Source organism: Somniosus microcephalus, chromosome 25 (genome assembly GCF_052327205.1).
Source record: "Somniosus microcephalus isolate GS21.2 chromosome 25, FLI_Smic_1.0, whole genome shotgun sequence".
Lineage (NCBI taxonomy): Eukaryota > Metazoa > Chordata > Chondrichthyes > Squaliformes > Somniosidae > Somniosus > Somniosus microcephalus.
Genome location: NC_141011.1, coordinates 21041717 through 21067241, shown reverse-complemented (window position 1 = coordinate 21067241; position 25525 = coordinate 21041717).

Below are 25525 nucleotides of genomic sequence, written 5' to 3'. Positions count from 1 at the left end.
CTTCAATCAGTCTCTCGCTCTGTCTCTCATTCTACAATCAGTCTCTCCCTCTGTCTCTCATTCTTCAATCAGTCTCTCCCTCTTTCTCTCGTTATTCAATCAGTCTTTCCCTCTGTCTCTCATTCTTCAATCAGGCTCTCCCTCTGTCTCTCAGTCTTCAATCAATCTCTCGCTCTGTCTCTCATTCTTGAATCAGTCTCTCCCTCTGTCTCCCATTCTTCAATCAGTCTCTCCCTCTGTCTCTCATTCTTCAATCCGTCTCTCCCTCTGTCTCTCATTCTTCAATCAGTCTCTCCCTCTGTCTCTCACTCTTCAATCGGTCTCTCCCTCTGTCTCTCATTCTTCAATCAGTCTCTCCCTCTGTCTCTCATTCTTCAATCAATCTCTCCCTCTGTCTCCCATTCATCACTCAATCTCTCCCTCTGTCTCTCATTCATCAATCAGTCTCTCCCTCTGTCTCTCACTCTTCAATCAGTCTCTCCCTCTTTCTTTCATTCTTCAATCAGTCTCTCCCTCTGTCTCTCATTCTTCAATCAGTCTCTCCATCTGTCTCTCGTTCTTCAATCAGTCTCTCGCTCTGTCTCTCATTCTTCACTCAGACTCTCCCTCTGTCTCTCAATCTCTCCCTCTGTCTCTCAGTCTTCAATCAGTCTCTCCCTCTGTCTCTCACTCTTCAATCAGTCTCTCGGTCTGTCTCTCATTCTTCAATCAGTCTCTCCCTCTGTCTCTCATTCTTCAATCAGTCTCTCCATCTGTCTCTCATTCTTCAATCAGTCTCTCCCTCTGTCTCTCATTCTTCAATCAGTCTCTCCCTCTGTCTCCCATTCTTCAATCAGTCTCTCCCTCTGTCTCTCATTCTTCAATCAGTCTCTCCCTCTGTCTCTCATTCTTCAATCAGTCTCTCCCTCTGTCTCTCAGTCTTCAATCAGTCTCTCCCTCTGTCTCTCAGTCTTCAATCAGTCTCTCCCTCTGTCTCTCATTCTTCAATTACTCTCTCCCTCTGTCTCCCATTCTTCAATCAGTCTCTCGCACTGTCCCTCATTCTTCAATCAGTCTCTCCCTCTGTCTCTCATTCTTCAATCAGTCTCTCGCTCTGTCTCTCATTCTACAATCAGTCTCTCCCTCTGTCTCTCATTCTTCAATCAGTCTCTCCCTCTTTCTCTCGTTCTTCAATCAGTCTTTCCCTCTGTCTCTCATTCTTCAATCAGGCTCTCCCTCTGTCTCTCGTTCTTCAATCAGTCTCTCCCTCTGTCTCTCACTCTTCAATCAGTCTCTCCCTCTGTCTCTCATTCTTCAATCAGTCTCTCCCACTGTCTCTCATTCTTCAATCAGTCTCTCCCTCTGTCTCTCATTCTTCAATCAGTCTCTCGCTCATTCTCTCCTTCTTCAATCAGTCTCTCCCTCTGTCTCTCATTCTTCAATCAGTCTCTCCCTCTGTCTCTCGTTCTTCAATCAGTCTCTCGCTCTGTCTCTCATTCTTCACTCAGTCTCTCCCTTTGTCTCTCATTCTTCAATCAGTCTCTCCCACTGTCTCTCATTCTTCAATCAGTCTTTCCCTCTGTCTCTCATTCTTCAATCAGTCTCTCCCTCCGTCTCTCATTCTTCAATCTGTCTTTCCTCCGTCTCTCAATCTTCAATCAGTCTCTCCCTCTGTCTCTCATTCTTCAATCAGTCTCTCGCTCTGTCTCTCATTATTCAATCAGTCTCTCCCTCTGTCTCTCATTCTTCAATCAGTCTCTCCATCTGTCTCTCGTTCTTCAATCAGTCTCTCGCTCTGTCTCTCATTCTTCACTCAGTCTCTCCCTCTGTCTCTCATTCTTCAATCAGTCTCTCGCTCTTTCTCTCATTCTTCAATCAGTCTCTCCCACTGTCTCCCATTCTTCACTCAGTCTCTCCCTCTCTCTCTCATTCTTTCGTCAGTCTCTCCCTCTGTCTCACATTCTTCAATCACTCTCTCCCTTTGTCTCTCAGTCTTCAATCAATCTCTCGCTCTGTCTCTCATTCTTGAATCAGTCTCTCCCTCTGTCTCCCATTCTTCAATCAGTCTCTCCCTCTGTCTCTCATTCTTCAATCAGTCTCTCCCTCTGTCTCTCATTCTTCAATCAGTCTCTCCCTCTGTCTCTCACTCTTCAATCAGTCTCTCCCTCTGTCTCTCATTCTTCAATCAGTCTCTCCCTCTGTCTCTCATTCTTCAATCAGTCTCTCCCTCTGTCTCCCATTCTTCACTCAATCTCTCCCTCTGTCTCTCATTCTTCAATCAGTCTCTCCCTCTGTCTCTCACTCTTCAATCAGTCTCTCCGTCTGTCTCTCATTCTTCAATCAGTCTCTCCCTCTGTCTCTCATTCTTCAATCAGTCTCTCCATCTGTCTCTCTTTCTTCAATCAGTCTCTCGCTCTGTCTCTCATTCTTCACTCAGTCTCTCCCTCTGTCTCTCAGTCTTCAATCAGTCTCTCCCTCTGTCTCTCAGTCTTCAATCAGTCTCTCCCTCTGTCTCTCACTCTTCAATCAGTCTCTCGGTCTGTCTCTCATTCTTCAATCAGTCTCTCCCTCTGTCTCTCATTCTTCAATCAGTCTCTCCATCTGTCTCTCATTCTTCAATCAGTCTCTCCCCCTGTCTCTCATTCTTCAATCAGTCTCTCCCTCTGTCTCCCATTCTTCAATCAGTCTCTCCCTCTGTCTCTCATTCTTCAATCAGTCTCTCCCTCTGTCTCTCATTCTTCAATCAGTCTCTCCCTCTGTCTCTCATTCTTCAATCAGTCTCTCCCTCTGTCTCCCATTCTTCAATCAGTCTCTCCCTCTGTCTCTCATTCTTCAATCAGTCTCTCCCTCTGCCTCTCACTCTTCAATCAGTCTCTCCCTCTGTCTCTCATTCTTCAATCAGTCTCTCCCTCTGTCTCCCATTCTTCAATCAGTCTCTCCCTCTGTCTCTCATTCTTCAATCAGTCTCTCCCTCTGTCTCTCATTCTTCAATCAGTCTCTCCCTCTGTCTCTCATTCCTCAATCAGTCTCTCCCTCTGTCTCTCACTCTTCAATCAGTCTCTCCCTCTGTCTCTCATTCTTCAATCAGTCTCTCCCTCTGTCTCTCATTCTTCAATCAGTCTCTCCCTCTGTCTCTCAGTCTTCAATCAGTCTCTCCATCTGTCTGTCTTTCTTCACTCAGTCTCTCCCTCTGTCTCTCATTCTTTCGTCAGTCTCTCCCTCTGTCTCACATTCTTCAATCACTCTCTCCCTCTGTCTCTCATTCTTCAATCAATCTCTCGCTCTGTCTCTCATTCTTCAATCAGTTTCTCCCTCTGTCTCCCATTCTTCAATCAGTCTCTCCCTCGATCTCTCATTCTTCAATCAGTCTCTCCCTCTGTCTCCCATTCTTCAATCAGTCTCTCCCTCTGTCTCTCATTCTTCAATCCGTCTCTCCCTCTGTCTCTCATTCTTCAATCAGTCCCTCCCTCTGTCTCTCACTCTTCAATCAGTCTCTCCCTCTGTCTCTCATTCTTCAATCAGTCTCTCCCTCTGTCTCTCATTCTTCAATCAATCTCTCCCTCTGTCTCCCATTCTTCACTCAATCTCTCCCTCTATCTCTCATTCTTCAATCAGTCTCTCCCTCTGTCTCTCACTCTTCAATCAGTCTCTCCCTCTTTCTTTCATTCTTCAATCAGTCTCTCCCTCTGTCTCTCATTCTTCAATCAGTCTCTCCATCTGTCTCTCGTTCTTCAATCAGTCTCTCGCTCTGTCTCTCATTCTTCACTCAGACTCTCCCTCTGTCTCTCAGTCTTCAATCAGTCTCTCCCTCTGTCTCTCAGTCTTCAATCAGTCTCTCCCTCTGTCTCTCACTCTTCAATCAGTCTCTCCCTCTGTCTCTCATTCTTCAATCAGTCTCTCCCTCTGTCTCTCATTCTTCAATCAGTCTCTCCCTCTGTCTCTCAGTCTTCAATCAGTCTCTCCCTCTGTCTCTCAGTCTTCAATCAGTCTCTCCCTCTGTCTCCCATTCTTCACTCAGTCTCTCCCTCTCTCTCTCATTCTTTCGTCAGTCTCTCCCTCTGTCTCACATTCTTCAATCACTCTCTCCCTTTGTCTCTCAGTCTTCAATCAATCTCTCGCTCTGTGTCTCATTCTTGAATCAGTCTCTCCCTCTGTCTCCCATTCTTCAATCAGTCTCTCCCTCTGTCTCTCATTCTTCAATCAGTCTCTCCCTCTGTCTCTCATTCTTCAATCAGTCTCTCCCTCTGTCTCTCACTCTTCAATCAGTCTCTCCCTCTGTCTCTCATTCTTCAATCAGTCTCTCCCTCTGTCTCTCATTCTTCAATCAGTCTCTCCGTCTGTCTCTCATTCTTCAACCAGTCCCTCACTCTGTCTCTCATTCTTCAATTACTCTCTCCCTCTGTCTCCCATTCTTCAATCAGTCTCTCGCACTGTACCTCATTCTTCAATCAGTCTCTCCCTCTGTCTCTCATTCTTCAATCAGTCTCTCGCTCTGTCTCTCATTCTTCAATCAGTCTCTCCCTCTGTCTCTCATTCTTCAATCAGTCTCTCCCTCTGTCTCTCATTCTTCAATCAGTCTTTCCCTCTGTCTCTCATTCTTCAATCAGTCTCTCCCTCTGTCTCTCATTCTTCAATCAGTCTCTCCCTCTGCCTCGCTTTCTTCAATCAGTCTTTCCCTCTGTCTCTCATACTTCAATCAGTCTCTCCCTCTGTCTCTCGTTCTTCAATCAGTCTCTCCCTCTGTCTCTCACTCTTCAATCAGTCTCTCCCTCTGTCTCTCATTCTTCAATCAGTCTCTCCCTCTGTCTCCCATTCTTCAATCAGTCTCTCCCTCTGTCTCTCATTCTTCAATCAGTCTCTCCCTCTGTCTTTCATTCTTCAATCAGTCTCTCCCTCTGTCTCTCATTCTTCAATCAGTCTTTCCCTCTGTCTCTCATTCTTCAATCAGTCTCTCCCTCTGTCTCTCGTTCTTCAATCAGACTCTCCCTCTGTCTCTCACTCTTCAATCAGTCTCTCCCTCTGTCTCACATTCTTCAATCAGTCTCTCCCTCTGTCTCTCATTCTTCAATCGGTCTCTCCCTCTGTCTCTCATTCTTCAATCAGTCTCTCGCTCTGTCTCTCATTCTTCAATCAGTCTCTCCCTCTGTCTCTCATTCTTCAATCAGTCTCTCCCTCTGTCTCTCAGTCTTCAATCAGTCTGTCCCTCTGTCTCTCAGTCTTCAATCAGTCTCTCCCTCTGTCTCTCACTCTTCAATGAGTCTCTCGGTCTGCCTCTCATTCTTCAATCAGTCTCTCCCTCTGTCTCTCATTCTTCAATCAGTCTCTCCATCTGTCTCTCATTCTTCAATCAGTCTCTCCCTCTGTCTCTCATTCTTCAATCAGTCTCTCCCTCTGTCTCTCACTCTTCAATCAGTCTCTCCCTCTGTCTCTCATTCTTCAATCAGTCTCTCCCTCTGTCTCTCATTCTTCAATCAGTCTCTCCCTCTGTCTCTCACTCTTCAATCAGTCTCTCCCTCTGTCTCTCATTCTTCAATCAATCTCTCCCTCTGTCTCTCACTCTTCAATCAGTCTCTCCCTCTGTCTCTCATTCTTCAATCAGTCTCTCCCTCTGTCTATCGTTCTTCAATCAGTCTCTCGCTCTGCCTCTCATTCTTCAATCAGTCTCTCCCTCTGTCTCTGATTCTTCAATCAGTCTCTCCCTCTGTCTCTCACTCTTCAATCAGTCTCTCCCTCTGTCTCCCATTCTTCAATCAGTCTCTCCCTCTGTCTCCCATTCTTCACTCAGTCTCTCCCTCTGTCTCTCATTCTTCAGTCAGTCTCTCCCACTGTCTCACATTCTTCAATCACTCTCTCCCTCTGTCTCTCATTCTTCAATCAGTCTCACCCTCTGTCACTCATTCTTCAATCAGTCTCTCCCTCTGTCTCTCACTCTTCAATCAGTCTCTCCCACTGTCACTCATTCTTCAATCAGTCTCTCCCTCTGTCTCTCATTCTTCAATCAGTCTCTCCCTCTGTCTCCCATTCTTCACTCAGTCTCTCCCTCTGTCTCTCATTCTTCAATCAGTCTCTCGCTCTGTCTCTCATTCTTCAATCAGTCTCTCCCTCTGTCTCTCACTCTTCAATCAGACTCTCCCTCTGTCTCTCATTCTTCAATCAGTCTCTCCCTCTGTCTCTCATTCTTCAGTCAGTCTCTCCCTCTGTCTCTCAGTCTTCAATCACTCTCTCCCTCTGTCTCTCAGTCTTCAATCAGTCTCTCCCTCTGTCTCTCACTCTTCATTCAGTCTCTCGCTCTGTCTCTCATTCTTCAATCAGTCACTCCCTCTGTCTCTCATTCTTCAATCAGTCTCTCCTTCTGACTCTAATTCTTCAATCAGTCTCTCCCTCTGTCTCTCATTCTTCAATCAGTCTCTCCCTCTGTCTCCCATTCTTCAATCAGTCTCTCCCTCTGCTTCTCATTCTTCAATCAGTCTCTCCCTCTGTCTCTCATTCTTCAATCAGTCTCTCCCTCTGTCTCTCATTCTTCAATCAGTCTCTCCCTCTGTCTCCCATTCTTCAATCAGTCTCTCCCTCTGTCTCTCACTCTTCAATCAGTCTCTCCCTCGTTCTCTCATTCTTCAATCAGTCTCTCCCTCTGTCTCTCATTCGTCAATCAGTCTCTCCCTCTGTCTCTCACTCTTCAATCAGTCTCTCCCTCTGTCTCTCATTCTTCAATCAGTCTCTCCCTCTGTCTCTCATCCTTCAATCAGTCTCTCCCTCTGTCTCTCACTCTTCAATCAGTCTCTCCCTCTGTCTCTCATTCTTCAACCAGTCTCTCACTCTGTCTCTCATTCTTCAATTACTCTCTCCCTCTGTCTCCCATTCTTCAATCAGTCTCTCGCACTGTCCCTCATTCTTCAATCAGTCTCTCCCTCTGTCTCTCATTCTTCAATCAGTCTCTCGCTCTGTCTCTCATTCTTCAATCAGTCTCTCCCTCTGTCTCTCATTCTTCAATCAGTCTCTCCCTCTTTCTCTCGTTCTTCAATCAGTCTTTCCCTCTGTCTCTCATTCTTCAATCAGGCTCTCCCTCTGTCTCTCGTTCTTCAATCAGTCTCTCCCTCTGTCTGTCACTCTTCAATCAGTCTCTCCCTCTGTCTCTCATTCTTCAATCAGTCTCTCCCTCTGTCTCTCATTCTTCAATCAGTCTCTTCCTCTGTCTCTCATTCTTCAATCAGTCTCTCGCTCATTCTCTCCTTCTTCAATCAGTCTCTCTCTCTGTCTCTCATTCTTCAATCAGTCTCTCCCTCTGTCTCTCGTTCTTCAATCAGTCTCTCGCTCTGTCTCTCATTCTTCACTCAGTCTCTCCCTCTGTCTCTCATTCTTCAATCAGTCTCTCCCTCTGTCTCCCATTCTTCAATCAGTCTCTCCCTCTGTCACTCATTCTTCCATCAGTCTCTCCCACTGTCTCTCATTCTTCAATCAGTCTTTCCCTCTGTCTCTCATTCTTCAATCAGTCTCTCCCTCCGTCTCTCATTCTTCAATCAGTGTTTCCTCTGTCTCTCATTCTTCAATCAGTCTCTCCCTCTGTCTCTCATTCTTCAATCAGTCTCTCACTCTGTCTCTCATTATTCAATCAGTCTCTCCCTCTGTCTCTCATTCTTCAATCAGTCTCTCCATCTGTCTCTCGTTCTTCAATCAGTCTCTCGCTCTGTCTCTCATTCTTCACTCAGTCTCTCCCTCTGTCTCTCATTCTTCAATCAGTCACTCGCTCTTTCTCTCATTCTTCAATCAGTCTCTCCCTCTGTCTCCCATTCTTCACTCAGTCTCTCCCTCTCTCTCTCATTCTTTAGTCAGTCTCTCCCTCTGTCTCACATTCTTCAATCACTCTCTCCCTCTGTCTCTCAGTCTTCAATCAATCTCTCGCTCTGTCTCTCATTCTTGAATCAGTCTCTCCCTCTGTCTCCCATTCTTCAATCAGTCTCTCCCTCTGTCTCTCATTCTTCAATCCGTCTCTCCCTCTGTCTCTCATTCTTCAATCAGTCTCTCCCTCTGTCTCTCACTCTTCAATCAGTCTCTCCCTCTGTCTCTCATTCTTCAATCAGTCTCTCCCTCTGTCTCTCATTCTTCAATCAATCTCTCCCTCTGTCTCCCATTCATCACTCAATCTCTCCCTCTGTCTCTCATTCATCAATCAGTCTCTCCCTCTGTCTCTCACTCTTCAATCAGTCTCTCCCTCTTTCTTTCATTCTTCAATCAGTCTCTCCCTCTGTCTCTCATTCTTCAATCAGTCTCTCCATCTGTCTCTCGTTCTTCAATCAGTCTCTCGCTCTGTCTCTCATTCTTCACTCAGACTCTCCCTCTGTCTCTCAATCTCTCCCTCTGTCTCTCAGTCTTCAATCAGTCTCTCCCTCTGTCTCTCACTCTTCAATCAGTCTCTCGGTCTGTCTCTCATTCTTCAATCAGTCTCTCCCTCTGTCTCTCATTCTTCAATCAGTCTCTCCATCTGTCTCTCATTCTTCAATCAGTCTCTCCCTCTGTCTCTCATTCTTCAATCAGTCTCTCCCTCTGTCTCCCATTCTTCAATCAGTCTCTCCCTCTGTCTCTCATTCTTCAATCAGTCTCTCCCTCTGTCTCTCATTCTTCAATCAGTCTCTCCCTCTGTCTCTCAGTCTTCAATCAGTCTCTCCCTCTGTCTCTCAGTCTTCAGTCAGTCTCTCCCTCTGTCTCTCATTCTTCAATTACTCTCTCCCTCTGTCTCCCATTCTTCAATCAGTCTCTCGCACTGTCCCTCATTCTTCAATCAGTCTCTCCCTCTGTCTCTCATTCTTCAATCAGTCTCTCGCTCTGTCTCTCATTCTACAATCAGTCTCTCCCTCTGTCTCTCATTCTTCAATCAGTCTCTCCCTCTTTCTCTCGTTCTTCAATCAGTCTTTCCCTCTGTCTCTCATTCTTCAATCAGGCTCTCCCTCTCTCTCTCAGTCTTCAATCAATCTCTCGCTCTGTCTCTCATTCTTGAATCAGTCTCTCCCTCTGTCTCCCATTCTTCAATCAGTCTCTCCCTCTGTCTCTCATTCTTCAATCCGTCTCTCCCTCTGTCTCTCATTCTTCAATCAGTCTCTCCCTCTGTCTCTCACTCTTCAATCAGTCTCTCCCTCTGTCTCTCATTCTTCAATCAGTCTCTCCCTCTGTCTCTCATTCTTCAATCAATCTCTCCCTCTGTCTCCCATTCATCACTCAATCTCTCCCTCTGTCTCTCATTCATCAATCAGTCTCTCCCTCTGTCTCTCACTCTTCAATCAGTCTCTCCCTCTTTCTTTCATTCTTCAATCAGTCTCTCCCTCTGTCTCTCATTCTTCAATCAGTCTCTCCATCTGTCTCTCGTTCTTCAATCAGTCTCTCGCTCTGTCTCTCATTCTTCACTCAGACTCTCCCTCTGTCTCTCAATCTCTCCCTCTGTCTCTCAGTCTTCAATCAGTCTCTCCCTCTGTCTCTCACTCTTCAATCAGTCTCTCGGTCTCTCTCTCATTCTTCAATCAGTCTCTCCCTCTGTCTCTCATTCTTCAATCAGTCTCTCCATCTGTCTCTCATTCTTCAATCAGTCTCTCCCTCTGTCTCTCATTCTTCAATCAGTCTCTCCCTCTGTCTCCCATTCTTCAATCAGTCTCTCCCTCTGTCTCTCATTCTTCAATCAGTCTCTCCCTCTGTCTCTCATTCTTCAATCAGTCTCTCCCTCTGTCTCTCAGTCTTCAATCAGTCTCTCCCTCTGTCTCTCAGTCTTCAATCAGTCTCTCCCTCTGTCTCTCATTCTTCAATTACTCTCTCCCTCTGTCTCCCATTCTTCAATCAGTCTCTCGCACTGTCCCTCATTCTTCAATCAGTCTCTCCCTCTGTCTCTCATTCTTCAATCAGTCTCTCGCTCTGTCTCTCATTCTACAATCAGTCTCTCCCTCTGTCTCTCATTCTTCAATCAGTCTCTCCCTCTTTCTCTCGTTCTTCAATCAGTCTTTCCCTCTGTCTCTCATTCTTCAATCAGGCTCTCCCTCTGTCTCTCGTTCTTCAATCAGTCTCTCCCTCTGTCTCTCACTCTTCAATCAGTCTCTCCCTCTGTCTCTCATTCTTCAATCAGTCTCTCCCACTGTCTCTCATTCTTCAATCAGTCTCTCCCTCTGTCTCTCATTCTTCAATCAGTCTCTCGCTCATTCTCTCCTTCTTCAATCAGTCTCTCCCTCTGTCTCTCATTCTTCAATCAGTCTCTCCCTCTGTCTCTCGTTCTTCAATCAGTCTCTCGCTCTGTCTCTCATTCTTCACTCAGTCTCTCCCTTTGTCTCTCATTCTTCAATCAGTCTCTCCCACTGTCTCTCATTCTTCAATCAGTCTTTCCCTCTGTCTCTCATTCTTCAATCAGTCTCTCCCTCCGTCTCTCATTCTTCAATCTGTCTTTCCTCCGTCTCTCAATCTTCAATCAGTCTCTCCCTCTGTCTCTCATTCTTCAATCAGTCTCTCGCTCTGTCTCTCATTATTCAATCAGTCTCTCCCTCTGTCTCTCATTCTTCAATCAGTCTCTCCATCTGTCTCTCGTTCTTCAATCAGTCTCTCGCTCTGTCTCTCATTCTTCACTCAGTCTCTCCCTCTGTCTCTCATTCTTCAATCAGTCTCTCGCTCTTTCTCTCATTCTTCAATCAGTCTCTCCCACTGTCTCCCATTCTTCACTCAGTCTCTCCCTCTCTCTCTCATTCTTTCGTCAGTCTCTCCCTCTGTCTCACATTCTTCAATCACTCTCTCCCTTTGTCTCTCAGTCTTCAATCAATCTCTCGCTCTGTCTCTCATTCTTGAATCAGTCTCTCCCTCTGTCTCCCATTCTTCAATCAGTCTCTCCCTCTGTCTCTCATTCTTCAATCAGTCTCTCCCTCTGTCTCTCATTCTTCAATCAGTCTCTCCCTCTGTCTCTCACTCTTCAATCAGTCTCTCCCTCTGTCTCTCATTCTTCAATCAGTCTCTCCCTCTGTCTCTCATTCTTCAATCAGTCTCTCCCTCTGTCTCCCATTCTTCACTCAATCTCTCCCTCTGTCTCTCATTCTTCAATCAGTCTCTCCCTCTGTCTCTCACTCTTCAATCAGTCTCTCCGTCTGTCTCTCATTCTTCAATCAGTCTCTCCCTCTGTCTCTCATTCTTCAATCAGTCTCTCCATCTGTCTCTCTTTCTTCAATCAGTCTCTCGCTCTGTCTCTCATTCTTCACTCAGTCTCTCCCTCTGTCTCTCAGTCTTCAATCAGTCTCTCCCTCTGTCTCTCAGTCTTCAATCAGTCTCTCCCTCTGTCTCTCACTCTTCAATCAGTCTCTCGGTCTGTCTCTCATTCTTCAATCAGTCTCTCCCTCTGTCTCTCATTCTTCAATCAGTCTCTCCATCTGTCTCTCATTCTTCAATCAGTCTCTCCCCCTGTCTCTCATTCTTCAATCAGTCTCTCCCTCTGTCTCCCATTCTTCAATCAGTCTCTCCCTCTGTCTCTCATTCTTCAATCAGTCTCTCCCTCTGTCTCTCATTCTTCAATCAGTCTCTCCCTCTGTCTCTCATTCTTCAATCAGTCTCTCCCTCTGTCTCCCATTCTTCAATCAGTCTCTCCCTCTGTCTCTCATTTTTCAATCAGTCTCTCCCTCTGCCTCTCACTCTTCAATCAGTCTCTCCCTCTGTCTCTCATTCTTCAATCAGTCTCTCCCTCTGTCTCCCATTCTTCAATCAGTCTCTCCCTCTGTCTCTCATTCTTCAATCAGTCTCTCCCTCTGTCTCTCATTCTTCAATCAGTCTCTCCCTCTGTCTCTCATTCCTCAATCAGTCTCTCCCTCTGTCTCTCACTCTTCAATCAGTCTCTCCCTCTGTCTCTCATTCTTCAATCAGTCTCTCCCTCTGTCTCTCATTCTTCAATCAGTCTCTCCCTCTGTCTCTCAGTCTTCAATCAGTCTCTCCATCTGTCTGTCTTTCTTCACTCAGTCTCTCCCTCTGTCTCTCATTCTTTCGTCAGTCTCTCCCTCTGTCTCACATTCTTCAATCACTCTCTCCCTCTGTCTCTCATTCTTCAATCAATCTCTCGCTCTGTCTCTCATTCTTCAATCAGTTTCTCCCTCTGTCTCCCATTCTTCAATCAGTCTCTCCCTCGATCTCTCATTCTTCAATCAGTCTCTCCCTCTGTCTCCCATTCTTCAATCAGTCTCTCCCTCTGTCTCTCATTCTTCAATCCGTCTCTCCCTCTTTCTCTCATTCTTCAATCAGTCCCTCCCTCTGTCTCTCACTCTTCAATCAGTCTCTCCCTCTGTCTCTCATTCTTCAATCAGTCTCTCCCTCTGTCTCTCATTCTTCAATCAATCTCTCCCTCTGTCTCCCATTCTTCACTCAATCTCTCCCTCTATCTCTCATTCTTCAATCAGTCTCTCCCTCTGTCTCTCACTCTTCAATCAGTCTCTCCCTCTTTCTTTCATTCTTCAATCAGTCTCTCCCTCTGTCTCTCATTCTTCAATCAGTCTCTCCATCTGTCTCTCGTTCTTCAATCAGTCTCTCGCTCTGTCTCTCATTCTTCACTCAGACTCTCCCTCTGTCTCTCAGTCTTCAATCAGTCTCTCCCTCTGTCTCTCAGTCTTCAATCAGTCTCTCCCTCTGTCTCTCACTCTTCAATCAGTCTCTCCCTCTGTCTCTCATTCTTCAATCAGTCTCTCCCTCTGTCTCTCATTCTTCAATCAGTCTCTCCCTCTGTCTCTCAGTTTTCAATCAGTCTCTCCCTCTGTCTCTCAGTCTTCAATCAGTCTCTCCCTCTGTCTCCCATTCTTCACTCAGTCTCTCCCTCTCTCTCTCATTCTTTCGTCAGTCTCTCCCTCTGTCTCACATTCTTCAATCACTCTCTCCCTTTGTCTCTCAGTCTTCAATCAATCTCTCGCTCTGTCTCTCATTCTTGAATCAGTCTCTCCCTCTGTCTCCCATTCTTCAATCAGTCTCTCCCTCTGTCTCTCATTCTTCAATCAGTCTCTCCCTCTGTCTCTCATTCTTCAATCAGTCTCTCCCTCTGTCTCTCACTCTTCAATCAGTCTCTCCCTCTGTCTCTCATTCTTCAATCAGTCTCTCCCTCTGTCTCTCATTCTTCAATCAGTCTCTCCCTCTGTCTCTCATTCTTCAATCAGTCTCTCCCTCTGTCTCTCATTCTTCAATCAGTCTCTCCCTCTGTCTCCCATTCTTCAATCAGTCTCTCCCTCTGTCTCTCATTCTTCAATCAGTCTCTCCCTCTGCCTCTCACTCTTCAATCAGTCTCTCCCTCTGTCTCTCATTCTTCAATCAGTCTCTCCCTCTGTCTCCCATTCTTCAATCAGTCTCTCCCTCTGTCTCTCATTCTTCAATCAGTCTCTCCCTCTGTCTCTCATTCTTCAATCAGTCTCTCCCTCTGTCTCTCACTCTTCAATCAGTCTCTCCCTCTGTCTCTCATTCTTCAATCAGTCTCTCCCTCTGTCTCTCATTCTTCAATCAATCTCTCCCTCTGTCTCCCATTCTTCACTCAATCTCTCCCTCTATCTCTCATTCTTCAATCAGTCTCTCCCTCTGTCTCTCACTCTTCAATCAGTCTCTCCCTCTTTCTTTCATTCTTCAATCAGTCTCTCCCTCTGTCTCTCATTCTTCAATCAGTCTCTGCATCTGTCTCTCGTTCTTCAATCAGTCTCTCGCTCTGTCTCTCATTCTTAACTCAGACTCTCCCTCTGTCTCTCAGTCTTCAATCAGTCTCTCCCTCTGTCTCTCAGTCTTCAATCAGTCTCTCCCTCTGTCTCTCACTCTTCAATCAGTCTCTCGGTCTGTCTCTCATTCTTCAATCAGTCTCTCCCTCTGTCTCTCATTCTTCAATCAGTCTCTCCATCTGTCTCTCATTCTTCAATCAGTCTCTCCCTCTGTCTTTCATTCTTCAATCAGTCTCTCCCTCTGTCTCCCATTCTTCAATCAGTCTCTCCCTCTGTCTCTCATTCTTCAATCAGTCTCTCCCTCTGTCTCTCATTCTTCAATCAGTCTCTCCCTCTGTCTCTCAGTCTTCAATCAGTCTCTCCCTCTGTCTCTCAGTCTTCAATCAGTCTCTCCCTCTGTCTCTCATTCTTCAATTACTCTCTCCCTCTGTCTCCCATTCTTCAATCAGTCTCTCGCACTGTCCCTCATTCTTCAATCAGTCTCTCCCTCTGTCTCTCATTCTTCAATCAGTCTTTCGCTCTGTCTCTCATTCTTCAATCAGTCTCTCCCTCTGTCTCTCATTCTTCAATCAGTCTCTCCCTCTTTCTCTCGTTCTTCAATCAGTCTTTCCCTCTGTCTCTCATTCTTCAATCAGGCTCTCCCTCTGTCTCTCGTTCTTCAATCAGTCTCTCCCCCTGTCTCTCACTCTTCAATCAGTCTCTCCCTCTGTCTCTCATTCTTCAATCAGTCTCTCCCTCTGTCTCTATTTCTTCAATCAGTCTCTCCCTCTGTCTCTCATTCTTCAATCAGCCTCTCGCTCATTCTCTCCTTCTTCAATCAGTCTCTCCCTCTGTCTCTCATTCTTCAATCAGTCTCTCCCTCTGTCTCTCGTTCTTCAATCAGTCTCTCGCTCTGTCTCTCATTCTTCACTCAGTCTCTCCCTCTGTCTCTCATTCTTCAATCAGTCTCTCCCTCTGTCTCCCATTCTTCAATCAGTCTCTCCCTCCGTCTCTCATTCTTCAATTTGTCTTTCCTCCGTCTCTCATTCTTCAATCAGTCTCTCCCTCCGTCTCTCATTCTTCAATCAGTCTTTCCTCCGTCTCTCATTCTTCAATCAGTCTCTCCCTCTGTCTCTCATTCTTCAATCAGTCTCTCGCTCTGTCTCTCATTATTCAATCAGTCTCTCCATCTGTCTCTCATTCTTCAATCAGTCTCTCCATCTGTCTCTCGTTCTTCAATCAGTCTCTCGCTCTGTCTCTCATTCTTCACTCAGTCTCTCCCTCTGTCTCTCATTCTTCAATCAGTCTCTCGCTCTTTCTCTCATTCTTCAATCAGTCTCTCCCTCTGTCTCCCATTCTTCACTCAGTCTCTCCCTCTCTCTCTCATTCTTTCGTCAGTCTCTCCCTCTGTCTCACATTCTTCAATCACTCTCTCCCTCTGTCTCTCATTCTTCAATCAGTCTCTCCCACTGTCTCTCATTCTTCAATCAGTCTTTCCCTCTGTCTCTCATTCTTCAATCAGTCTCTCCCTCCGTCTCTCATTCTGCAATCAGTCTTTCCTCCGTCTCTCATTCTTCAATCAGTCTCTCCCTCTGTCTCTCATTCTTCAATCAGTCTCTCGCTCTGTCTCTCATTATTCAATCAGTCTCTCCCTCTGTCTCTCATTCTTCAATCAGTCTCTCCCTCTGTCTCTCATTCTTCAATCAGTCTCTCCCTCTGTCTCTCAGTCTTCAATCAGTCTCTCCCTCTGTCTCTCAGTCTTCAATCAGTCTCTCCCTCTGTCTCTCATTCTTCAATCAGTCTCTCCCTCTGTCTCCCATTCTTCAATCAGTCTCTCCCTCCGTCTCTCATTCTTCAATCAGTCTTTCCTCCGTCTCTCATTCTTCAATCAGTCTCTCCCTCCGTCTCTCATTCTTCAATCAGTCTTTCCTCCGTCTCTCATTCTTCAATCAGTCTCTCCCTCTGTCTCTCATTCTTCAATCAGTCTCTCGCTCTGTCTCTCATTATTCAATCAGTCTCTCCATCTGTCTCTCATTCTTCAATCAGTCTCTCCATCTGTCTCTCGTTCTTCAATCAGTCTCTCGCTCTGTCTCTCATTCTTCACTCAGTCTCTCCCTCTGTCTCTCATTCTTCAATCAGTCTCTCGCTCTTTCTCTCATTCTTCAATCAGTCTCTCCCTCTGTCTCCCATTCTTCACTCAGTCTCTCCCTCTCTCTCTCATTCTTTCGTCAGTCTCTCCCTCTGTCTCACATTCTTCAATCACTCTCTCCCTCTGTCTCTCATTCTTCAATCAGTCTCTCCCACTGTCTCTCATTCTTCAATCAGTCTTTCCCTCTGTCTCTCATTCTTCAATCAGTCTCTCCCTCCGTCTCTCATTCTTCAATCAGTCTTTCCTCCGTCTCTCATTCTTCAATCAGTCTCTCCCTCTGTCTCTCATTCTTCAATCAGTCTCTCGCTCTGTCTCTCATTATTCAATCAGTCTCTCCCTCTGTCTCTCATTCTTCAATCAGTCTCTCCCTCTGTCTCTCATTCTTCAATCAGTCTCTCCCTCTGTCTCTCAGTCTTCAATCAGTCTCTCCCTCTGTCTCTCAGTCTTCAATCAGTCTCTCCCTCTGTCTCTCATTCTTCAATTACTCTCTCCCTCTGTCTCCCATTCTTCAATCAGTCTCTCGCACTGTCCCTCATTCTTCAATCAGTCTCTCCCTCTGTCTCTCATTCTTCAATCAGTCTCTCGCTCTGTCTCTCATTCTACAATCAGTCTCTCCCTCTGTCTCTCATTCTTCAATCAGTCTCTCCCTCTTTCTCTCGTTCTTCAATCAGTCTTTCCCTCTGTCTCTCATTCTTCAATCAGGCTCTCCCTCTGTCTCTCGTTCTTCAATCAGTCTCTCCCTCTGTCTCTCACTCTTCAATCAGTCTCTCCCTCTGTCTCTCATTCTTCAATCAGTCTCTCCCTCTGTCTCTCATTCTTCAATCAGTCTCTCCCTCTGTCTCTCATTCTTCAATCAGTCTCTCGCTCATTCTCTCCTTCTTCAATCAGTCTCTCCCTCTGTCTCTCATTCTTCAATCAGTCTCTCCCTCTGTCTCTCGTTCTTCAATCAGTCTCTCGCTCTGTCTCTCATTCTTCACTCAGTCTCTCCCTTTGTCTCTCATTCTTCAATCAGTCTCTGTCTCCCATTCTTCAATCAGTCTCTCCCTCTGTCTCTCATTCTTCAATCAGTCTCTCCCACTGTCTCTCATTCTTCAATCAGTCTTTCCCTCTGTCTCTCATTCTTCAATCAGTCTCTCCCTCCGTCTCTCATTCTTCAATCTGTCTTTCCTCCGTCTCTCATTATTCAATCAGTCTCTCCCTCTGTCTCTCATTCTTCAATCAGTCTCTCCATCTGTCTCTCGTTCTTCAATCAGTCTCTCGCTCTGTCTCTCATTCTTCACTCAGTCTCTCCCTCTGTCTCTCATTCTTCAATCAGTCTCTCGCTCTTTCTCTCATTCTTCAATCAGTCTCTCCCTCTGTCTCCCATTCTTCACTCAGTCTCTCCCTCTCTCTCTCATTCTTTCGACAGTCTCTCCCTCTGTCTCTCATTCTTCAATCAGTCTCTCCCTCTGTCTCTCCTTCTTCAATCAGTCTCTCCCTCTGTCTTTCACTCTTCAATCAGTCTCTCCCTCTGTCTCTCATTCTTCAATCAGTCTCTCCCTCTGTCTCTCATTCTTCAACCAGTCTCTCCATCTGTCTCTCGTTCTTCAATCAGTCTCTCGCTCTGTCTCTCATTCTTCACTCATTCTCTCCCTCTGTCTCTCAGTCTTCAATCAGTCTCTCCCACTGTCCCTCAGTCTTCAATCAGTCTCTCCCTCTGTCTCTCACTCTTCAATCAGTCTCTCGGTCTGTCTCTCATTCTTCAATCAGTCTCTCCCTCTGTCTCTCATTCTTCAATCAGTCTCTCCATCTGTCTCTCATTCTTCAATCAGTCTCTCCCTCTGTCTCTCATTCTTCAATCAGTCTCTCCCTCTGTCTCCCATTCTTCAATCAGTCCCTCCCTCTGTCTCTCATTCTTCAATCAGTCTCTCCCTCTGTCTCTCATTCTTCAATCAGTCTCTCCCTCTGTCTCTCATTCTTCAATCAGTCTCTCCCTCTGTCTCCCATTCTTCAATCAGTCTCTCCCTCTGTCTCTCATTCTTCAATCAGTCTCTCTCTCTGCCTCTCACTCTTCAATCAGTCTCTCCCTCTGTCTCTCATTCTTCAATCAGTCTCTCCCTCTGTCTCCCATTCTTCAATCAGTCTCTCCCTCTGTCTCTCATTCTTCAATCAGTCTCTCCCTCTGTCTCTCATTCTTCAATCAGTCTCTCCCTCTGTCTCTCATTCCTCAATCAGTCTCTCCCTCTGTCTCTCACTCTTCAATCAGTCTCTCCCTCTGTCTCTCATTCTTCAATCAGTCTCTCCCTCTGTCTCTCATTCTTCAATCAGTCTCTCCCTCTGTCTCTCAGTCTTCAATCAGCCTCTCCATCTGTCTGTCTTTCTTCAGTCAGTCTCTCCCTCTGTCTCTCATTCTTTCATCAGTCTCTCCCTCTGTCTCACATTCTTCAAGCACTCTCTCCCTCTGTCTCTCATTCTTCAATCAATCTCTCGCTCTGTCTCTCATTCTTCAATCAGTCTCTCCCTCTGTCTCCCATTCTTCAATCAGTCTCTCCCTCGATCTCTCATTCTTCAATCAGTCTCTCCCTCTGTCTCCCATTCTTCAATCAGTCTCTCCCTCTGTCTCTCATTCTTCAATCAGTCTCTCCCTCTGTCTCTCATTCCTCAATCAGTCTCTCCCTCTGTCTCTCATTCTTCAATCAGTCTCTCTCTCTGTCTCTCATTCTTCAATCCGTCTCTCCCTCTGTCTCTCATTCTTCAATCAGTCTCTCACTCTGTCTCTCACTCTTCAATCAGTCTCTCCCTCTGTCTCTCATTCTTCAATCAGTCTCTCCCTCTGTCTCTCATTCTTCAATCAATCTCTCCCTCTGTCTCCCATTCTTCACTCAATCTCTCCCTCTGTCTCTCATTCTTCAATCAGTCTCACCCTCTGTCTCTCACTCTTCAATCAGTCTCTCCCTCTTTCTTTCATTCTTCAATCAGTCTCTCCCTCTGTCTCTCATTCTTCAATCAGTCTCTCCATCTGTCTCTCGTTCTTCAATCAGTCTCTCGCTCTCTCTCTCATTCTTCACTCAGACTCTCCCTCTGTCTCTCAGTCTTCAATCAGTCTCTCCCTCTGTCTCTCAGTCTTCAATCAGTCTCTCCCTCTGTCTCTCACTCTTCAATCAGTCTCTCGGTCTGTCTCTCATTCTTCAATCAGTCCCTCCCTCTGTCTCTCATTCTTCAATCAGTCTCTCCATCTGTCTCTCATTCTTCAATCAGTCTCTCCCTCTGTCTCTCATTCTTCAATCAGTCTCTCCCTCTGTCTCCCATTCTTCAATCAGTCTCTCCCTCTGTCTCTCATTCTTCAATCAGTCTCTCCCTCTGTCTCTCATTCTTCAATCAGTCTCTCCCTCTGTCTCTCAGTCTTCAATCACTCTCTCCCTCTGTCTCTCAGTCTTCAATCAGTCTCTCCCTCTGTCTCTCATTCTTCAATTACTCTCTCCCTCTGTCTCCCATTCTTCAATCAGTCTCTCGCACTGTCCCTCATTCTTCAATCAGTCTCTCCCTCTGTCTCTCATTCTTCAATCAGTCTCTCGCTCTGTCTCTCATTCTTCAATCAGTCTCTCCCTCTGTCTCTCATTCTTCAATCAGTCTCTCCCTCTTTCTCTCGTTCTTCAATCAGTCTTTCCCTCTGTCTCTCATTCTTCAATCAGGCTCTCCCTCTGTCTCTCGTTCTTCAATCAGTCTCTCCCTCTGTCTCTCACTCTTCAATCAGTCTCTCCCTCTGTCTCTCATTCTTCAATCAGTCTCTCCCTCTGTCTCTCATTCTTCAATCAGTCTCTCCCTCTGTCTCTCATTCTTCAATCAGTCTCTCGCTCATTCGCTCCTTCTTCAATCAGTCTCTCCCTCTGTCTCTCATTCTTCAATCAGTCTCTCCCTCTGTCTCTCGTTCTTCAATCAGTCTCTCGCTCTGTCTCTCATTCTTCACTCAGTCTCTCCCTCTGTCTCTCATTCTTCAATCAGTCTCTCCCTCTGTCTCCCATTCTTCAATCAGTCTCCCCCTCTGTCTCTCATTCTTCAATCAGTCTCTCGCACTGTCCCTCATTCTTCAATCAGTCTCTCCCTCTGTCTCTCATTCTTCAATCAGTCTCTCGCTCTGTCTCTCATTCTTCAATCAGTCTCTCCCTCTGTCTCTCATTCTTCAATCAGTCTCTCGCTCTGTCTCTCATTATTCAATCAGTCTCTCCATCTGTCTCTCATTCTTCAATCAGTCTCTCCATCTGTCTCTCGTTCTTCAATCAGTCTCTCGCTCTGTCTCTCATTCTTCACTCAGTCTCTCCCTCTGTCTCTCATTCTTCAATCAGTCTCTCGCTCTTTCTCTCATTCTTCAATCAGTCTCTCCCTCTGTCTCCCATTCTTCACTCAGTCTCTCCCTCTCTCTCTCATTCTTTCGTCAGTCTCTCCCTCTGTCTCACATTCTTCAATCACTCTCTCCCTCTGTCTCTCATTCTTCAATCAGTCTCTCCCACTGTCTCTCATTCTTCAATCAGTCTTTCCCTCTGTCTCTCATTCTTCAATCAGTCTCTCCCTCCGTCTCTCATTCTTCAATCAGTCTTTCCTCCGTCTCTCATTCTTCAATCAGTCTCTCCCTCTGTCTCTCATTCTTCAATCAGTCTCTCGCTCTGTCTCTCATTATTCAATCAGTCTCTCCCTCTGTCTCTCATTCTTCAATCAGTCTCTCCATCTGTCTCTCGTTCTTCAATCAGTCTCTCGCTCTGTCTCTCATTCTTCACTCAGTCTCTCCCTCTGTCTCTCATTCTTCAATCAGTCTCTCGCTCTTTCTCTCATTCTTCAATCAGTCTCTCCCTCTGTCTCCCATTCTTCACTCAGTCTCTCCCTCTCTCTCTCATTCTTTCGTCAGTCTCTCCCTCTGTCTCACATTCTTCAATCACTCTCTCCCTTTGTCTCTCAGTCTTCAATCAATCTCTCGCTCTGTCTCTCATTCTTGAATCAGTCTCTCCCTCTGTCACCCATTCTTCAATCAGTCTCCCCCTCTGTCTCTCATTCTTCAATCAGTCTCTCCCTCTGTCTCTCATTCTTCAATCATTCTCTCCCTCTGTCTCTCACTCTTCAATCAGTCTCTCCCTCTGTCTCTCATTCTTCAATCAGTCTCTCCCTCTGTCTCTCATTCTTCAATCAGTCTCTCCCTCTGTCTCCCATTCTTCACTCAAACTCTCCCTCTGTCTCTCATTCTTCAATCAGTCTCTCCCTCTGTCTCTCACTCTTCAATCAGTCTCTCCCTCTGTCTCTCATTCATCAATCAGTCTCTCCCTCTGTCTCTCATTCTTCAATCAGTCTCTCCATCTGTCTCTCGTTCTTCAGTCAGTCTCTCGCTCTGTCTCTCATTCTTCACGCAGTCTCTCCCTCTGTCTCTCAGTCTTCAATCAGTCTCTCCCTCTGTCTCTCAGTCTTCAATCAGTCTCTCGGTCTGTCTCTCATTCTTCAATCAGTCTCTCCCTCTGTCTCTCATTCTTCAATCAGTCTCTCCATCTGTCTCTAATTCTTCAATCAGTCTCTCCCTCTGTCTCTCATTCTTCAATCAGTCTCTCCCTCTGTCTCCCATTCTTCAATCAGTCTCTCCCTCTGTCTCTCATTCTTCAATCAGTCTCTCCCTCTGACTCTCATTCTTCAATCAGTCTCTCCCTCTGTCTCTCATTCTACAATCAGTCTCTCCTTCTGTCTCCCATTCTTCAATCAGTCTCTCCCTCTGTCTCTCATTCTTCAATCAGTCTCTCCCTCTGCCTCTCACTCTTCAATCAGTCTCTCCCTCTGTCTCTCATTCTTCAATCAGTCTCTCCCTCTGTCTCCCATTCTTCAATCAGTCTCTCCCTCTGTCTCTCATTCTTCAATCAGTCTCTCCCTCTGTCTCTCATTCTTCAATCAGTCTCTCCCTCTGTCTCTCATTCCTCAATCAGTCTCTCCCTCTGTCTCTCACTCTTCAATCAGTCTCTCCCTCTGTCTCTCATTCTTCAATCAATCTCTCCCTCTGTCTCTCATTCTTCAATCAGTCTCTCCCTCTGTCTCACAGTCTTCAATCAGTCTCTCCATCTGTCTGTCTTTCTTCACTCAGTCTCTCCCTCTGTCTCTCATTCTTTCGTCAGTCTCTCCCTCTGTCTCACATTCTTCAATCACTCTCTCCCTCTGTCTCTCATTCTTCAATCAATCTCTCGCTCTGTCTCTCATTCTTCAATCAGTCTCTCCCTCTGTCTCCCATTCTTCAATCAGTCTCTCCCTCGATCTCTCATTCTTCAATCAGTCTCTCCCTCTGTCTCCCATTCTTCAATCAGTCTCTCCCTCTGTCTCTCATTCTTCAATCCGTCTCTCCCTCTGTCACTCATTCTTCAATCAGTCTCTCCCTCTGTCTCTCACTCTTCAATCAGTCTCTCCCTCTGTCTCTCATTCTTCAATCAGTCTATCCCTCTGTCTCTCATTCTTCAATCAATCTCTCCCTCTATCTCCCATTCTTCACTCAATCTCTCCCTCTGTCTCTCATTCTTCAATCAGTCTCTCCCTCTGTCTCTCACTCTTCAATCAGTCTCTCCCTCTTTCTTTCATTCTTCAATCAGTCTCTCCCTCTGTCTCTCATTCTTCAATCAGTCTCTCCATCTGTCTCTCGTTCTTCAATCAGTCTCTCGCTCTGTCTCTCATTCTTCACTCAGACTCTCCCTCTGTCTCTCAGTCTTCAATCAGTCTCTCCCTCTGTCTCTCAGTCTTCAATCAGTCTCTCCCTCTGTCTCTCACTCTTCAATCAGTCTCTCGGTCTGTCTCTCATTCTTCAATCAGTCTCTCCCTCTGTCTCTCATTCTTCAATCAGTCTCTCCATCTGTCTCTCATTCTTCAATCAGTCTCTCCCTCTGTCTCTCATTCTTCAATCAGTCTCTCCCTCTGTCTCCCATTCTTCAATCAGTCTCTCCCTCTGTCTCTCATTCTTCAATCAGTCTCTCCCTCTGTCTCTCATTCTTCAATCAGTCTCTCCCTCTGTCTCTCAGTCTTCAATCAGTCTCTCCCTCTGTCTCTCAGTCTTCAATCAGTCTCTCCCTCTGTCTCTCATTCTTCAATTACTCTCTCCCTCTGTCTCCCATTCTTCAATCAGTCTCTCGCACTGTCCCTCATTCTTCAATCAGTCTCTCCCTCTGTCTCTCATTCTTCAATCAGTCTGTCGCTCTGTCTCTCATTCTTCAATCAGTCTCTCCCTCTGTCTCTCATTCTTCAATCAGTCTCTCCCTCTTTCTCTCGTTCTTCAATCAGTCTTTCCCTCTGTCTCTCATTCTTCAATCAGGCTCTCCCTCTGTCTCTCGTTCTTCAATCAGTCTCTCCCTCTGTCTCTCACTCTTCAATCAGTCTCTCCCTCTGTCTCTCATTCTTCAATCAGTCTCTCCCTCTGTCTCTCATTATTCAATCAGTCTCTCCCTCTGTCTCTCATTCTTCAATCAGTCTCTCGCTCATTCTCTCCTTCTTCAATCAGTCTCTCCCTCTGTCTCTCATTCTTCAATCAGTCTCTCCCTCTGTCTCTCGTTCTTCAATCAGTCTCTCGCTCTGTCTCTCATTCTTCACTCAGTCTCTCCCTCTGTCTCTCATTCTTCAATCAGTCTCTCCCTCTGTCTCCCATTCTTCAATCAGTCTCTCCCTCTGTCTCTCATTCTTCAATCAGTCTCTCCCACTGTCTCTCATTCTTCAATCAGTCTTTCCCTCTGTCTCTCATTCTTCAATCAGTCTCTCCCTCCGTCTTTCATTCTTCAATCAGTCTTTCCTCCGTCTCTCATTCTTCAATCAGTCTCTCCCTCTGTCTCTCATTCTTCAATCAGTCTCTCGCTCTGTCTCTCATTATTCAATCAGTCTCTCCATCTGTCTCTCATTCTTCAATCAGTCTCTCCATCTGTCTCTCGTTCTTCAATCAGTCTCTCGCTCTGTCTCTCATTCTTCACTCAGTCTCTCCCTCTGTCTCTCATTCTTCAATCAGTCTCTCGCTCTTTCTCTCATTCTTCAATCAGTCTCTCCCTCTGTCTCCCATTCTTCAGTCAGTCTCTCCCTCTCTCTCTCATTCTTTCGTCAGTCTCTCCCTCTGTCTCACATTCTTCAATCACTCTCTCCCTCTGTCTCTCAGTCTTCAATCAATCTCTCGCTCTGTCTCTCATTCTTGAATCAGTCTCTCCCTCTGTCTCCCATTCTTCAATCAGTCTCTCCCTCTGTCTCTCATTCTTCAATCAGTCTCTCCCTCTGTATCTCATTCTTCAATCGGTCTCTCCCTCTGTCTCTCACTCTTCAATCAGTCTCTCCCTCTGTCTCTCATTCTTCAATCAGTCTCTCCCTCTGTCTCTCATTCTTCAATCAGTCTCTCCCTCTGTCTCCCATTCCTCACTCAATCTCTCCCTCTGTCTCTCATTCTTCAATCAGTCTCTCCCTCTGTCTCTCACTCTTCAATCAGTCTCTCCCTCTGTCTCTCATTCTTCAATCAGTCTCTCCCTCTGTCTCTCATTCTTCAATCAGTCTCTCCATCTGTCTCTCGTTCTTCAATCAGTCTCTCGCTCTTTCTCTCATTCTTCACTCAGTCTCTCCCTCTGTCTCTCAGTCTTCAATCAGTCTCTCCCTCTGTCTCTCAGTCTTCAATCAGTCTCTCCCTCTGTCTCTCACTCTTCAATCAATCTCTCGGTCTGTCTCTCATTCTTCAATCAGTCTCTCCCTCTGTCTCTCATTCTTCAATCAGTCTCTCCCTCTGTCTCTCATTCTTCAATCAGTCTCTCCCTCTGTCTCTCATTCTTCAATCAGTCTCTCCGTCTGTCTATCATTCTTCAATCAGTCTCTCCCTCTGTCTCTCATTCTTCAATCAGTCTCTCCATCTGTCTCTCATTCTTCAATCAGTCTCTCCCTCTGTCTCTCATTCTTCAATCAGTCTCTCCCTCTGTCTCCCATTCTTCAATCAGTCTCTCCCTCTGTCTCTCATTCTTCAATCAGTCTCTCCCTCTGCCTCTCACTCTTCAATCAGTCTCTCCCTCTGTCTCTCATTCTTCCATCAGTCTCTCCCTCTGTCTCCCATTCTTCAATCAGTCTCTCCCTCTGTCTCTCATTCTTCAATCAGTCTCTCCCTCTGTCTCTCATTCTTCAATCAGTCTCTCCCTCTGTCTCTCATTCCTCAATCAGTCTCTCCCTCTGTCTCTCACTCTTCAATCAGTCTCTCCCTCTGTCTCTCATTCTTCAATCAGTCTCTCCCTCTGTCTCTCATTCTTCAATCAGTCTCTCCCTCTGTCTCTCAGTCTTCAATCAGTCTCTCCATCTGTCTGTCTTTCTTCACTCAGTCTCTCCCTCTGTCTCTCATTCTTTCGTCAGTCTCTCCCTCTGTCTCACATTCTTCAATCACTCTCTCCCTCTGTCTCTCATTCTTCAATCAATCTCTCGCTCTGTCTCTCATTCTTCAATCAGTCTCTCCCTCTGTCTCCCATTCTTCAATCAGTCTCTACCTCGATCTCTCATTCTTCAATCAGTCTCTCCCTCTGTCTCTCATTCTTCAATCAGTCTCTCCCTCTGTCTCTCACTCTTCAATCAGTCTCTCACTCTGTCACTCATTCTTCAATCAGTCTCTCCCTGTGTCTCTCATTCTTCAATCAGTCTCTCCCTCTGTCTCCCATTCTTCACTCAGTCTCTCCCTTTGTCTCTCATTCTTCAATCAGTCTCTCGCTCTGTCTCTCATTCTTCAATCAGTCTCTCCCTCTCTCTCTCACTC